The sequence below is a fragment of the Austrofundulus limnaeus genome, unplaced genomic scaffold, assembly GCF_001266775.1.
Source record: "Austrofundulus limnaeus strain Quisiro unplaced genomic scaffold, Austrofundulus_limnaeus-1.0 Scaffold28, whole genome shotgun sequence".
NCBI lineage: Eukaryota > Metazoa > Chordata > Actinopteri > Cyprinodontiformes > Rivulidae > Austrofundulus > Austrofundulus limnaeus.
This window is the reverse complement of record NW_013952430.1, coordinates 1,191,301-1,196,278: the sequence shown is the minus strand read 5'-3', so window position 1 is coordinate 1,196,278 and position 4,978 is coordinate 1,191,301.

Sequence of the window (4,978 nt, the reverse complement as noted above, 5' to 3'; positions counted from 1 at the left end):
AGTTCTGGGTGTGCCCCAGGGTCTCCTAATGTGGCAGGAACCCAAGAGTAACCCCACTCTCCTAACTCTTCTCAGAGTAGCAGCAGCTCTGCTCAGAGTTCCTCCTGGATGATGGAACTCCTCACCTCATTTCAAAGGCTGGGCTAAACAGCCTTAGCACATTTCAGCTGCTTGTATTTGTGATTCTGTCTGTCACAATTCATGCCTCGTGACCAGTAAATTGAGAGCTTTGCATTTCGGCTCAGCTCCTTCAAGAGTTTAGTTGAACAGAGAGCATATAGCCCTAGTAGGTGTTCAAAATCCCCGGCAAAGCAACATAAAAAAGACATGGTCATGAGTCATTTCTAGGTAAAAATGAGACAAAAACTGGATAAAGATTATTAGATCCTATGCCTGAAAAGTTGATCCAGTGCCACGACAAAAAACACACCTCTCCTGAATCCAAGGTTCATCTAGCTTGACTCTCCTCTTTACCTCCACATATAGACTTAGCAGAGCAGAAGTGTAGAAAAGGTAAACTGGTAAGGTTCCTCACATCAGACGGGGGATTCCACAGCATAGTTACAGTGGTTTGCAAAAGTATTCATACCCCTTGAACTTTTCCATATTTTGTCACATTACAACCACAAACATAAAWATATTTCACTGGAATTTAATGTGAAAGACCAACACAAAGTGGTATACAATTGTGAAGTGGAAGCAAAATTTTACATGAATCAAAACATTTTTTACAAATAAAAAACTGATAAGTGCGATGTGCAAAAGTATTCAGCCCCCCTGAGTCAATACTTTGTGGAGCCACCTTTTGCTGCAATTACAGCTGCAAGTCTTTTAGGGTATGTCTCCACCAGCTTTGCACATCTAGTGACTGCAATTCTTGCCCATTCCTCCTTGCAAAACAGCTCAAGCTCAGTCAGATTGGATGGAGAGCGTTTGTGAACAGCAGTTTTGAGATCTTGCCACAAATTCTCAATTGGGTTTAGGTCTGGACTTTGACTGGGCCATTCTAACACATGAATATTCTTTTTTTTAAACCACTCCATTGTAGCTTTGGCTTTATGTTTAGAGTCGTTGTCCTGCTGGAAGGTGAACCTCCGCCCCAGTCTCAAATCTTTTGCTGACTCCAACAGGTTTTCTTCCAAGATTGCCCTGTATTTGGCTCCATCCATCTTCCCATCAACTTTGACCAACTTCCCGGTCCCTGCTGAAGAGAAGCACCCCCAGAGCATGATGCTGCCACCACCATATTTGACAGTGGGGATGGTGTTTTCAGAGTGATGTGCAGTGTTCTTTCTCCGCCACACATAGCGTTTTGCATTGTGGCCAAAAAGTTCAGTTTTGGTCTCGTCTGACCAAAGCACCTTCTTCCACATGTTTGCTGTGTCCTCAACATGGCTTCTGGCAAACTGCAAACGGGACTTCTTATGGTTTTCTTTTAACAATGGCTTTCTCCTTGCCACTCTTCCATAAAGACCACATTTGTGTAGTGCACGACTAATTGTTGTCCTGTGGACAGTTTCCCCCACCTGAGCTGTGGCTCTCTGCATTTCATCCAGAGTCACCATGGGCCTCTTGGCTGCCTCTCTGATCAGTGATCTCCTTGTTCGGCCTGTAAGTTTAGGTGGACGGCCTTGTCTTGGCAGGTTTACTGTGGTGCCATACTCTTTCCATTTCCGGATGATGGATTGAACAGTGCTCCGTGAGATGTTCAAAGCTTGGGAAATCTTTTTATAACCTAAGCCTGCTTTAAACTTCTCCAAAACCATATTCCTAACCTGTCTGGTGTGTTCTTTGGACTTCATGATGCTGTTTGCTCCCCAATATTCTCTTAACCAACATCTGAGGCCGTCACGGAGCAGCTGTATTTGTACTGAGATTAGATTACACACAGGTGGACCCTTTTGAGTCATTAGCAGTCATCAGGCAACTTCTGAATGCAATTGGTTGCACTCAGGGAAAAGGGGGCTGAATACTTTTGCACGTCGCACTTTTCAGTTTTTTATTTGTAAAAAATGTTTTGATTCATGTAAAATTTTGCTTCCACTTCACAATTGTATACCACTTTGTGTTGGTCTTTCACATTAAATTCCAGTGAAATATATTTATGTTTGTGGTTGTAATGTGACAAAATATGGAAAAGTTCAAGGGGTATGAATACTTTTGCAAACCACTGTATAAGGCTGCAATGTGAGTTTTATACATTTGAAAAATTGCAGTATATATCCAAATGTACTTGTAATAATTTAAATTGTTGCAATGATCATTTATTTTTTCATTGGTTGTTTTGACTTTATCAAGGCATCTTATACCTGCAAACTTTCGGGGAAAGTTTTTAATTTTTTTGTCTAAGACACTAAACACTGACCTATAAATCATTGCAGCTTAAGAAAGGCACCCAAGCCCACGGGATAAACAACTGTTATGGAAGCTGGAAGCTCCCCAACACGACAACATACCTATAATTGGTTTCCTTCTGGTGTCAGTCTCTCTGCAGAGAGGAGCACTGAGGTGACATAACGACTCACGCAGAAGAACCACAAGGCTCACTTTACACGTGGAAATCTTTAATCCTACAACTCCCTGTCATTCATGCTGTACACACGGTTACATACGGTAACAGGATTCCAAACAGAAACTTGTTTTCTTTGGCAAATTTCACCAACACCTTCCACTTCTCTTGATCTAAGGGCTAGTTTCTCTCAGGACAGAGCTTTCTCGTGAAAGCATCGTAACGGTTTGCATTATAAATGAACTTAAAAATTCAGACTTCAGCTTTGGTCAGACTAAAGATCTTTATTTTAACTACAACTGGTTCTGAATCTGTGACAGACCTGAGACCATATTTGTACCAACAGGGCCATCTGGTGGAGAGAAACTAAAGGGTATATTTAAATTGGAAGGATAACTTAAAGGTATAATTGTGTTTTGTACCATAAGAGTGGTGTTGTATTAATTTGTACAGAATGTTCAATTTTAGTGAACTTGGCCAAAATTATTTCCTCCTTTTCAAATAAATTATTTGGTTTTTGTAATGTATTAAAATATTATTTCAGATTAAAATATTTTTGGATGTATTTATTCACTCTGTACTATAATGTGTCACATGAAAGATGCCCACAGTGTAGCCAAAGTAATTTAGGTCCTTACCTGGCTATGGCCACCGGTCACATCTACTGTTTGTGTGTCTTCCTCCTGCTCACACCGATGGATAAAATTTTCCCATCATTCTTAACCAAACCCCCATCCTCGCTCCTGTTTCTTACATGTCAGTCATTCCTTGGTCCCTGGTGCTTAGAAGACCTCAGACTTGTCAGACCTCCAGCAGTCCCTCAAATAAATCTTCCTCCTGTCACAGCTCCTGCCTTCAGCCCCATCCCTCTCAGGCCCGTCAAACAAAACTAGTCACAAGTGAAGACAGAGTGGACGGGGCTTTGCAGAGAGGGCTCCTGCTTGGCAGATCAGTCAGTGGATACCTGATTGTCACTTGCCGGGTTGGCCCCTAATCCTATTGTTTTTCTGACAGGATTACTCTTTGTGGTCCCTCTCTCCCTGTGGCTGCATGAAGGAGAAAGGCCAGATTAAGGGGATTAGCATGTATCCTCCTGATTTGCCAAACTAAGATGTAAGGAACCATTGACTTTCTTGGAGGACCATGAATGAAGAGAGGCAAAAGGTGCCTAAAGAGGATGTCATGAAAGACAGTGAACAAGGCAGAATTCCTCACAGGACAATCTCATTCGTTTGCTTTTGTTCCTCAAACTGATCTGAAGGGTTCAAAGGAGCAAACTCTGTTTGAAAAAAACACAACGCATAATGGAGATTGACAGATGGAAAGGAATTGACACCCCACCACCCCCCCGCCAGTGCATGATTTGTTTTCTCTTTTTTTAACTGATACATTCAACAAGTAAAATTGAGCATTACAGATTTTAAGGAATCTCACATCTATAAGTGATTAAGAGTCCACTCCATTAAACGTGTCCACCACAGCAAATCAAACTTATAAAAGTGACTATAACTCAGTTGATTTTAGAGATATTGCCCTTAAATCTGGTGTGTTAGTAGCTGAAAATCATCTCTAACACATACACTTGAGCATTAATAGATTGTGCAAGATTTTTGTTTAAACTTTTGGAGTCTAGTCTGTCAGCACAACATCTCGTGAAACACTATATGGGTTTCATTAAACTTTCAAATTATTGGATACATATCTCCAATTGATTAAGTTTTGAAGTCCTTCCAATTCAAGGTGTCTGACACAAGTAACTTTATAAAAGAAATAAAATGAGATACTCTGGTCTAGTGGGTGGTGGGCAGTCGAATGAATAATGGGCTTTTTAATATGTATTTTCCCTTCTCTTGTTCATCACTTTAGTTTTTTACAGTTGCATATACACACTGTTTTAAGTTACCATAAATGGAAAAGCTCAGACCAGGACAACTAAGCACTTTTTGTAAAATGCCTTGTATGTAACTTATTAGTATTTTTCACCTAATATACAGTCTCAAGGAGCCGTCTTGTCTTGGGCCCCTCCTTTGGTCAAATATCAGCAGGATGTCTGATAACCAGCAGGGCATACTGTATGCTTTTTTTATGACTTGGACTTTGTTTTAAGTGTTGAGCTGGTTTTCAGGGCATGTCTGACTTTTGTAGGCATTATTTATCTAGCTGCAGTGCCTCACTTATTTTATTTTATTTTATTTCAAGATCTTTACTAAAACAAATAAACAAGGAATAGAAAACAGAATATGTAATGAAGAATGCCAGGGTACACAAACCATCCATCCTTTATCTATACCCGCTTATTCCTTTCAGGGTCACATGGGTCACCGGTGCCCATAACAAGCCATCATGATAAATTAAATATAATCACTGACCTACCATTCCAATTTGTTTGTTTCTTTTGTAACTTCTATTAAAAATAGTGAATATGGTTTGATTTCCGTAACCCAATTTTTTTCCCCGTGTGTGTGTGTG